The following is a 12,168-nucleotide window of genomic DNA, read 5'->3' as shown; positions in this document are numbered from 1 at the left end:
TCTTGAAGCTGACCTAAACAAGTACCTTAGATAGCATGATTGTACTGCTCTCTTATGGACCAGCCACTGGAACGAGATGTCCAAGTTGGATGTAATTAATTAAACGTGCCTTTGCACCAGCAGAGGCAAACCAGGTGGGTCTGCCAGGCCCCCTGTGGTTCGAACTGAGCTTGAGGCATGGGGGACTTCAGTGGCTTCAGGGAATCACCTTCTGTCTGTGCAGCCTCCGAGCGGAGAAGGAGCCCAGTGCAGCACACTTCCCAAGCCAAGCAGAAGCCATCAGAAGTGGCCAAGTGGGGGCATGTGTCCCCCACCAGTTGGGCTTCCTTCAGGCCTGGCTGGCTGAGCCAGTGGATCTGACTGCTGGCTGGGTGCTGGCTGGAGCCTGACCTCGTGTTGAAGAGCCAAGGCTGGGCGGGCAGCATGCATGGGGTGGTGGGGGACTTTGGCAACCAGGTTTTAGTAGTCTCTGCTGATGAAACGTAAGTGGCATAGCTAAGTGGACACATTTTGTATGGGGCTGAAAAGCTTCTCCCTGCACCCAGGGCTTCTTGCTGCCAAATTTCAAAACACTGCTGCAAAATAGGGAGGTTTACAAAAATGACAAGAAAGAGGATTATAATAGAGAACAGAAGTAAACATAAGTATAGGTGTCATGGCTTCTTGCTTTACATGTGGGGACAGACCTTTCATATTCTCAAGCGATTAGCAATTTTGAATATCCATATTTGTACACTGTAAAGAGTTGGGTTGCTTACCGTTTTTTGTTAGTCCCCTCACAAATTGAGAGGTTACTTATATGCGAGAGAGGTTACTTACAGCCTTTTTGCTTATGAAAATTACATAGTGTGTGTGTGCATACAGGTACATATATATGTATGTATGTGTCTGCTGATCGCACATTAAAATCTCTTTCTTCCCCTACTGACCCCAAGGTTTGGGGGCATTTTTCACACTGTGAACACGACAGTATCTTAGACCCCCCAGGCTCTACAAAAGCAAAGTTATTTTCTAACAGTGGCAGTTAGTTTTTGGAAACGCAGAACTGTGAGGAAGCAGCATTATTTTGCAGGTCCATAAGGTTTTGCAGGGATGAACCGTGGGATCAGCAGCTGGGGTAGGGCAGGCACTCGCCATGCATATTGATGTGTTTGCATCGAGGGCTCCCCATCCTTCCCCTCCCCCAGCCCCATCTGCGCTGCTGCGCCCTGACTCAAACCAGGCAAGTACAGAAATGGCTGCGGTTGTACCTGTTTGTGGGTGATGGGTTGTTTTTCCCCAGTGATCGCTGCAGGCACGGAAGAGAACAGCAGCTTATCAAGCACTTCAATCTGGTTTGCTGAGTCTAACAGCTTATGAGAAAATGGCTGCCTTGTTTTCCAGAGCTGTCCCAGGGATGACCACGCAAGAGAAAATGAGGATCTGAGCATGAGAAATCTCTCAGCAGTTTCCCGGACCATTTAGCATTTATAAATACACTATGAAGGATCCTTTTTCTTTCCAGGTAGCTGCCTGACTTTAGTCCTTGCAGATTTGCCATTCAGCACTGTCACTCTGGCTGGTCTGCTTCAAGAGTGGCTCCTTCTGAGGAGGGGCAGGAAGGAGCCATTCCAAACCCTCACATCAGTGCTCCTTGAGAATCCTCCTGAGATAGGGGTGTGCACATGTGTATCTCTATGTATGCATATATACACATACAAGGTGGGATTTAGGCTTGAAATTTGTCTTCTAAGGTGCTGGTACTGTAATAATTCACTTTTTAGTGATTATATTAATGAAATGTTGTTTTCTAAAGTGTTTAGTGCTTCTAAAAATTACTTTCTTCATTTTCTCACCTTTTGAGTGACATAGCATTGCATTATAAGCAGACATTATGTGACGTGAAATAGAAACGCATGTAACTGTTACACTGAAGTATCTCTAGGCCAAGAAGGTTTTAATATTAATGCAGAAATGATCTGCACAAAACAATTCCCTCTGAATAACCCACTACAAAATTCTCTGCTGTTCAAGTACATTATCCCATTATTAAGTGGGATAATAAAAACAATTTTTAGCAAATTGTACTAGCTTTTTGCAGCAGTTTGTTTCCCTCCATTCTTTAAATGATCTCGATGCTTTAATGAATTAATTTTCTCAGTATTCTGTTGAAAAAGGCAGAAATTGTGTAAGGAATGCTAAACTCTAGGAAAGCAAGAAAGTAACTTATTTGGAATATCATGGGAAGCCTTTTAAAAAGAGTAATTAGCTCCTTTGGCATTTGGACCTTTAACATAAACGACTGTCTCATAAACTCTGGTAGATTTAGCTGTGGTGGTTTAAGATGTGACGATTATCTGTTGTATTTATCTGCTGGGCTTAATCCTTCATCACTGCTCTAGCAAATGCAAGCTAGTCTGTGAGCTGCGGTGGAAGCACTGTGGCCCTGGGCTCATGTAACCCCTTCTGCCGGGTAGGTCATGCCGGGCGCTGATCTGAAATTACCAGAGCTCTTAACAGCCAGGCTCATAATCATCTGCATCTGTTTATAGTAATAAGGGAGAGGAAAAAATAAGAGAGCAGGGGGAAAAAAAAAACAATAAAGAACCCAAACAGAGCCAGGCGTGTTGCTTTTAACTGTGGGCTTCCCTACCAGCTTCCAAGCAGTGTTTTTTCAGGTAACTACTAGCGATACCAGTATTGTGGCACTGATGTACACTGGGTTTTGAGGGCTCATTTCTTCCCTTGAATAGGCTTTTCCTCTTCTTCCCTGTCATCTCTTTAACACAGTAGTGCAATAAGCCTTTTCTGCACAACCAATGTTGCTTCTGAGCATAACCACAACCTATGCAGTCCAAATCAGTTGAAGGCAAAAGGTTAGTGTACTCCATTTTGTAATGAAGAGCTGGAGAGAGAGAGATGGTTTTTGCTCCTTTTTTCTCAGCTAAACATAGCACTGTGAAACGTATGCTAGAACACCTCCAATTCTGTGGATGCTACACTGCACATCAGTTTGAAATACAAGAGTGCCCACATAGCTGGTTCCCTCTTCTAGAGGTCAGCTGTGCTGCCTCAGTGTCATTGCAAGCCCTGGGAAAATGCTTACAGACATCACTGCAGCTGTGCCAATATCAAACAGAAGATGTGTTCTTGTGAATCAAACCCTCCCTGTGCTTGCTTTGTATTTTCTAGAGTGGTCCAGATAACCTTTTTCTGCACTGGGGGAAAAAATAAAGGCTTTTTCAAGGAATGACACATTCAAATTGTTTGTGTATCAAAGGAATAGGAGGGATACTATTTGTAGGAGATATTACAGTTTGCTTCACATACATTCTTCTGCCACTGTCATTTCTTTTTTAACAACTGGAGCAGAGGAGTATGAAAATGGAACTGGAAAGAAAGCAGCAGGTTTTGTTTTGAAAAGCCCTTTGGAAAGAATACCTGTTTCATACTGCTGTGCCAGCATGGAAGCTGGCAGAGCTGTTCTTTCCCTCTGAGCAAAGCTCCACTGCAGTGCTTTTTGGAGCAGGCTTGTTACCCGACTGCCTGCTTTCATTATGTCCCTTGTTTTGGATGGGTCCCACAGGGTCTGTGACAACATGAATTAGGGCAGAGTGTGACAGTCTGATCAGGTGACTCTAAAAGGTATCCACTTTAAAACAAAGAAGAACAAATTATTGCATTGAAAATGCTGAGCAATATTTGTTTATTGGCTGTAACAGCACTGCACAGTGTGGGGTTTTGTACAGAAGCCCAAGTTAACATCGTTAGCAAAACAGTGCAGCTTTTTTAGGGCAATGCTTTACCTGGGCTAGTTATACTTTACTACAGGAAAAATTAAATAATGTGGAACGTAGCATGTCTCACAGTACTCGATCTAGTGTGAGTATCTCTTTTGCAGTGTGGCCTGGAGATGTGCAGTTTTGTTTTAGTTTTCATCTACCAGGAAACATCCATGATGTATCTCTGATTTTATTTTTAAATTGTAACTTCCAGGGACAAGGATTATCTTGTCTCTTTTTTTCATCTGTGTTTTCCTAGATTTTAATATCATCTTGCATATAAGACTCAGGGTTAGGACTCCTAGGCAGTAGCTTAATACAAATAATGATACATTATTATTGATCAAGGCTTCCTGTCTCCTGTTACATCTTGAAAATAGCTGGCTGGATTGGATGCTTCTGAGCTTCTTTATGCTGATACTCACCAGCTTGTAATTCTGAAGAGAAGAATAAATAATTCAGATGATGCTAGGAGTTTTTGTTTATATTTAAAAAAAAATCTTGCAACTAAGTGGTTTGAGCATTAGGCCCATCTAATGCAATTCCAAATATTTTAGAAATAGAAAATTTAGGAGATAACGTTATTGATGTTCTGTCTTGCCAAATAAATATTTCAATGGACTAGTAATGAGGAGCTGCTTTGGAGAGATCTCTGCTGGTGTTTTTGTTACACAATGTGAATGCTAGGCTGCCGATGTTAGGCCTGGAAGCTGACCTCCTGTAAAATGTTTACAATTTTGTGTTCTCTGTGTTCTAAAAATGGAGCAGCTTTCACAGTCTTTTATTCTTGTATAACTTCTCCCTTTCCACACAATCAGACCTAGAAATCAGCTGCTTGCTTTGCTGGGCTGACACGCACGCTGCTTTATTTTTCCATTTCATCAGTAATAGGCTTTTCCCAGATTGTAATGGTGCTCCATTGACATCATGATGTTACTCCTTATTCACACCAAAAATCTAGTGAAGTCTCTCTTCAGATCCCACAGTCTTTACAGTGGGATTATGAAAATGAATAAAATTATTCAGATTAATAGCCTTAATTTCTCAGCACTTTATTGTAGTTTTTCTTGAAATAGACTGTACGTTTACAATAGTACTTTAGGATGCATTGAGTCTCCTTGTTTGATATGTACCCCCTCTGGCTTCTGTGTTAGCTGGGCTTTGAAGTGATAGTATACGGCATGTGTTCTGGCTTCCACAGAGGGCTGAAAGAGAAAAATAAAATTCTCTTCAATACTTTTAAACCCTCTTCAAGAGTGTAGTATTACTGTATCTTCAGTAATAGTGGAAGTCAGGATGCCTTTGCATGCCCACCTGAATACAAAACAAATACATTTAAATTACAAGGATTTGTTGAAAAATGTGCTTGTGAGCACAATGCTGAAGCCGCTCACAGGGAAGGAAATTTCACTGCATTTGGCACCAGTTCTGGAGTGTTTAAATAAGGGAGTCTAAAGTGTACTTGGAGGACCAAAAGTCGCAAGGATGTTGACAGCTCCAACACAAAACAGAACTTGTCTTTAATATTCTCACACAAAATGGATTTTCTCACTAACATTACAAAGTAAATTCCATAGCGATGCTTATGTGTGTACAGGGCTACATGAAGCGTAAGCAGTCTGCAAATGGATTTTGTTTTATTCCAAATAGCAGTTATAGATTGAGAACCTCAGAGACAGAGTTTGCTTTCAAGTTTGAGCTCTACTCTCCTTAAACTGATGGCAAAACCCCTCAATAAAATTGTAAACCATGTGTGTGTGGTTTTTTTATTTTGTTTTTCTCTTTTTTTTTTTGGTTATGGGCTTTTCAGTTGCTCTTCATTTTGTATGCCTTGTGTGTTTCATTCATCAGTCTAGCTTTTGAGACTGGCGGCACATCCCCAGTGTTGTGTTGCTGCCTTGTTATGCAGTTCAGTTTGTTATCCCCTGAAAGCGTGGCTGCCCTTTCTGGTGTGGTCTTCAGACCATACACTGTAGGGCTCTGCTGACAAGAAGCAGATAGGAAAAAGGGGAAAGGGCCCTCTTCAGGACCAGAAGAAATGCCAGCAGAGGCCCTATCTGCCAGACTGTGGGTGCTTCTATCATTGTACCTAGTGTTATATGGGAGGATTGGTCCTTAATGGCAAAGAAACACTTTCTACATCTCCACTAGGCCTGAAGAGGCTTTCTAATGGAGACGGGTCCTCGGATGTGAAGGTCAGACCTACTTTAGAAAGTCTGGCCGCCAGAGTTTAAGCTAAAGTGGATATGCTGTTCCTCCTTGTCTGTCCATTTTGCCAGTGAAGTACCATCTGGCTTTCATCATTTGCTTCGGTGGGAGCTACTTTGTACTGCTATCAGTCCAAGGCTAAAGGTTATTAACACCTTTTGGCCCCAGCTGTATATCCACATTAGCATTGTGCTGTTAGCAGCAGGTACCTGAAGGCTTTTTGATTTGTATGGTTATGGTTTCAGACAGGATTAGGCATTATTATATTGTTTGTGTACAAGTATAAGAAGTTTTATTTCAAAAGGTGGCATAAATCTAGTCTAAGTAAAAATCGGCCACTGTTACTGTAATGTAGGGTACTTTCTTGATGCGTACACTTGGGAGAGGGTTTGTTTGTTTGTTGGTACTTCTATTAGCCCTGAACCTATGAGGAAATAAAACTGAACTGTATTTTTTCTGGAGCATAGAGGTTTAAGCTAAGGACACGTGAGCAAGTTACTGTGGGTTAACAAATTGTTTCATGTTGAGGAAAGAGTGCTAAGTTAATGTGCCCTATTTTTTATGTGCTATGAGCTTCAAATATCTGCATATATACACCTCTCTATTCCTATGAGTAGTAACTTATGGGATGTCTACAGAACCTTTGTTACTAAGCCTTAAAATGCACTTCTGTCTCGGGATCCAACTTAGGGAGTCATACTGCAGTCAGTGATAATCACAACTGTGATTATCATTACCCATGCACGTAAGGTAAAGAATACGCAATTTCCCAGTTGTGACAGGGAGCAGAATAAAATATTTTATCATGGATGTTCTGAGGAAAGTTATCTACCTGACTAGCCAATAGAGTCAGCAGTTAAGAAGTTGTTTTTATCAGTAAATTGGACAAATTTGATTTGGAAGTAGCTGAACACATGAAGTGTGGAGCACAATAATGTTGTCACTAGAATCAGTTTTCACATTAAGATTCACAGACCTGGATTTGGACCTCAAATTCACCAGTGAAAATCTGGAATAGCTTAATCTGTAATTCGTTTGATTCTCTCCAGACATACTTTGCTGGAACTGAGTGCAGCCTCAGCCAACTCACTCCAAGCTAAATTGTTCACCTGTTTATTCACCTATGCACGTGTTCATCTACTCACCCACTGACACAATTTCCTATGAAGCCAAAAGACAGGGACGCATTTTATAAAAATGTGGAAATCTTGAAATTCGTAACTCTTGAGAGCCATGACAAATAAGCAGCCATATCCATTACCAGTCCCCAGAGTTATCTAGTATCCTTTCTTTATGTAATTTCTTACAGTTTCTTTTTTTTAAAATCAATCTTCTTTTCACTTGTTATTTATTATTCATAGCATTAATGAGAGTTCACTACTTGGCTTTTATTTTCATTGATGTCTTGGATATTTTAACGCAGTAACTGTGTTTGGTTTGCTTCCTTGCTGTAGATGTTTTTGTGCTTTTTTTCACCGTGTGTTTTCTAGTTTTATCATCTGGAAATATTATTAAATATATTATATACCTTTTCTCCATCCGAAGACATGGTGCATCTGTTGACCTTCAGGGCATATTGCCGGGGCCATCTGCTTTTCAAGGGAAGTGGGGGTTGGCGAGGAATGGGGAAGGATTTAAGGCAGAAGGAGATATTAGGTTACTTACTTATTATTTGATTAAGGTTTGTTTTGTCGAAGGGTAAGACTGATTGTTACTTTGTTACAGTGTTTGATTTTTTGTAATCTTTGTTTTTTCTTGGATGTTTTTTTTGTTGTTGTTTTGAAGTGGTGCTAGGCTGGGGAAGCTCTGTGTGCATGTGCTTGTATCAAAATAAACACCACAACGTGGCCCCAGGCTGCTGTGAAGTGTTGACCAGTGCTGCTGTTGTAGTCTGTTAGTACCAGGATTAAATGACTTTGTTTCGGACACAGTTCCTAGACTGTGTTCATCTCTCAATTGGAGAAAATGTTAGTGGCCAATGAGGAATTATCAGGACAAGGTACGAACCCTATCTGAACCTGAAAAAATTCGTATCTAGAAGACATGTGTGTTCTGGAAAAAAACTTTTCCCCAGTTTTTCAGACAGAACCTGATGGTCTTTTCTTAGTGGTTTCTTAGCACATGTATAGGAGACACCACATCATTTCTGCTCTTACCCTTCCAGAATAAAGGAATTGGATATGTGTGTGCAGGTCTCACTGAGGATTGGAGGCAGGGCAGGAAAAAAAGTAATGTTATCAGCTCTTGGTGTTCCCTGTTTCCACTATGGCCACAGCGATCGCTATTCAGTGGTTTTGATGCATAGTTTAACATTAAAGCCTTCACTTTCTTTTCCTTTTCTCTTTTCTCCAGTGCCATTAAGAAACCATTAGTTTGCAGTATAAGGTATAAATTGTTGATTTTTCTTTTATTTTGTCAATGCATGTCATATGTCATATCATGAAATACATTGCAGTGCATAAAAAGCTTAGATTTTCATATGCTAAAAGCTGTTACAATTCACTTAAAGTCTTATACATGAACTGAAAATATGTCACACTTTTTTAGGAGAAAGAAGAGCTATTTTAAGTAAATTTACAGGGTAAAGTATTTGTTTCAGCTGAAAACAAGAAACAGCTTGATTGTAAGAGAAAAGTTTAAACTCACATTAGAAGTAATCTTCCCTAAATTAACAAAGAGCTAACTTAAATTAAAGCAGAATTTCCCACATCAAATTACTGTGTCTTCATATGTATAAGTTCTGACTTACCTGTTTAAAACGCAGAACAACCATCCCTGGAAGGGGGGGTGGGGTGTATGGGGGCAATTGTAGGGAAAGTTTTCATCCCAGTGCTTTTCCTCACTGTGTAATCTCCCATAACTGACCCCCTGTAAAACAAAATCTCCCCCCAGTCCAGTGGCTTCTGCCCACATGCACATCTTCTGATAACCTGTAGCAAACCAAGTGTCTGGGTTACAGTTATGAGAATATGATAATCTCGTTGTATGGTCCTTCATTTAATAAGGTTCACAACACTTAATAAATATTCAAGTTATTGTCAATCTTCTCAAAGGATTTATTTCTCCATCTTGGCCACTGTATTTTAGCAGGACATAAGCCAGTTGATTAATACACTTTCCTTACAAGTAAATCAGTATATATGGAGTGGGAAGAGTAGAAGAAACAGTGAAGCTTTGTGTAGTGCTTAATCAGTTCTGCCTGAATTTGTAGAAGTACACAAATGGGGGGGGGGGGGGGAACCCTAACTTCTGTGAGGAAAGAAAAAACTAAGTAACCACATTAGGAAAGTTTGCTCAAGCACTTGTGATTTCTTGGGATATTTCACATTGATTTTAAGTGTTTTATTAGTCTGATGTGTCATTCCAATCTTGTTCCTATGCCTTTTCTCCGGTTTCTTTTAGATAAGGTATAAATTCGAGAGTGACGCAAAAGTTTTTAGAAGATTGTTGCACATGTTAAAAGCTTGCTTTGATGTTTTCCTTGTAACCTAATAAAAGCATTGCAGAGATTTACCTAAATAAAATTCTCTAACTGTGACCCATCTCACTTTTTAATTTTTTTTTGGATGAGGCGTTAATTAATCTTGATTTTGTTAGATATTGTGGAACAGCAAAGAATAAAAAGTTAGCAGGCTGTTGTCTTTGCCCTGGGATTTCCGATGTCTGTGATCAAAAGCCTTTCTCACAAAGCCACGCATGGGTTCGCAGAAATTCCGCCCAGGGCTCGTAGCTGCCCGAGTTAGAAAGCTTTCAAGACCGTGTAGCTTTTCTTAGGAAAACATGGTAAAACATAAAACATCTGTCAGAAGAGCTCTTTGTTTGGAAAGCTTCTTGAAGTACACCTTGGAATTTCCTTCCTTGGTGTTAGTGGGTTTGTGCGGTAAACATGAAATAACCAGGAGTGGTGTCACCTGGGTTCAGCATCTGAGGGGGATGTGGAGGTGTTTGAGAGACAAGGCTTTCAAAGCATTTCATTGTGCCGTAAAACATCGTCTGAATACACTCTGACATAATTACAGTTTTGGGGTTTTTTTACAACATACAGTAAAATCAGACACAATAAGAACATGAACAGGCAAGGAACCATGTGTTCTGGAGAGCATATTGTACCAAAAGTTTAACACTTAAAATTTTATTTTTTGTAACTTAAAGCCATACTCTAGATTAATTTGTTCATCTCTTATTCTGTGGATCAGATCCTCACGTTCTTTGTATTTTAGTGTGTTGAGTTCCTGTGTACTGCTCTTTTATTCATGCAAAATTGCTTACGGAATTGTAAATTAAATTATTTTCTGGCTCAGACATTAACTAGATTGTTAACTAAATTCCAAGTGTAGAGCCAAACCTTATCCTGGCTTCCTCCATAATGTTAATGGAATTAAAACAGGTGTGGTGGCAAAAATTTTTACATGGAAAATTTTGATTACTTTGGTTAGCCATAACAGAGAAAGTCTGTTTGACTTTCAAATCCAGAATGAATTTGCAGGATGTGAATCCAGAATAACACTGGTAGGCTGAACAGATTTGGTAACAAGTCACTAGAGTCCCTTAAGTGTGGCCATTCTTCCCATTAATTTTTGAAGGCATATCTGGAGGACTGAAATGGCTTAAAATTCTATTTAAATTTGAGAAGTGATTTTTTTCTCATTAGAATAGCACGTTTGGGTTTTCTTACCAAAGCAACGTATTTCATAGGAAATGTTCATGTTTTCTAAAGTTCTGAAGAAGAATACAAAGGACCTTAGTAAAGTAGCTTGATGGATGTTTATAGAAAACATTTTCCCAATAGAAGAGGTAGCATGGAAGGAGACATGAAGATTACTGTTTGAAAATGTAGCAAGTGGATAAGGGCATAACATGCAAATAAGATAAAGGAGGTTTGAGAAGGACTATGAAAGGCCTTACAAATATGAAAAAATGCTTGCATTTGAGGTGATAGTGTGATTTAGTGGTAGGTTACTTAGAAATGTTACACATAAACTTTGTGATTAATAGGAGTTGTATTCAGGTGTTATATAGACACTGGAACAGATTTCCCAGAGAAGTTTGTGATGACACATCATTGAAAGTGTTCAAGGCCAGGTGGGATGGATCTTTGAGCAACCCAATCTAGTGAAAGACATCTCTCCCCATGGCAGGGGTGTGGAATTAGATGATCTTTGAAGGTCCCATCCAACCCAAACCATTCTGTGATTCTCTGATTCTACAGACAAACAAAGTTACTTACATAAATTTGGAGATTTTCCAGATTGAGATCTGGAATAATGTATAGGTTAAAGATAATGTTATCAAGGGTTGCAAGTTTGTGTGATAAGCAAGATGACTGTGATGTTGACAGTACTTAGTAAAAGTAGTAGTGTAGCAGGAAGGACTGCAGAGCAAGGGGAGAAAGAGTATTGAGTGTTAAAAATTACTCTGGAGTTGACAGCCAAAAGTTCTGATCATATCAGAAATGGATGAGGATTCTGGTCTTCAGACGAGGCAAGTCTGGAGCACAGAGTATCTATTCTTGATAATAAGTGATAATTAAAATCACTTTTGAATGAGATTCCCTTGTGAGTGGAGAATAAGGGAGTCAAGGACAAAGTTCCGTGGAATCCCCAAATGAAGTATAAAATGCAATTAATCATGAATAGGAATATTTAAAACAAAGAGTAATTCCATGTACTTTAAGAAGAAATTTAAGAAATGAGCAGTTTCTTTTTCAACTGAAGTCATGGTTAAATGCAACATTCATGTTTTGGTCAATGTTTTGGTTTGGTTTGGTTTTTTTCCACAGTAGGATCAAATTTCAAAAGTAGAAAAAAGGGCATACTGGAGTACTTGAGAAAACGCTAGATGTTGGATTAAAAAAACCTTCTGTCTTCTGGTACACATTTTACATCTGCAGTTTATGTTGATTGCAAAGGCAAAAACTGACATTTTACAATTTGAGTTAAATGGTACACTGAATTGAATTAACTCTCCATTAAACAGGAAGGAATTTTGAGCAAACCAGTATATTTACATGAGAAGTTTCATTAGACCCCATGGATACTAGCAGTGAGTAAAATAAACTGTATAAACGTGGAAGCAGATTTTCAGGGTGATACTGCCTAACTTTTTGTTTGGAAAAAAAAAAAAGGAAATACACTTACATACATACATAAGAAAGAAAAGTAGAAGGAAGACTCTATTTCTAGTCTCATCTATATCCCTG

At 39.4% G+C, this 12,168-nt stretch overlaps 1 protein-coding gene across 9 annotated transcripts in view; it reads left to right on the top strand.

Annotated features, from left to right (window-relative positions):
* Positions 1-12,168, top strand: part of TBL1X (transducin beta like 1 X-linked) — a 200,912-nt gene that overhangs the window by 70,585 nt on the left and 118,159 nt on the right. The window lies entirely within an intron of this gene.

This window comes from Strix aluco, chromosome 2 (genome assembly GCF_031877795.1).
Source record: "Strix aluco isolate bStrAlu1 chromosome 2, bStrAlu1.hap1, whole genome shotgun sequence".
Classification (NCBI taxonomy): domain Eukaryota; kingdom Metazoa; phylum Chordata; class Aves; order Strigiformes; family Strigidae; genus Strix; species Strix aluco.
The sequence above is the reverse complement of the archived record's forward strand: the minus strand, read 5'-3'. Positions and strand labels throughout refer to the sequence as shown.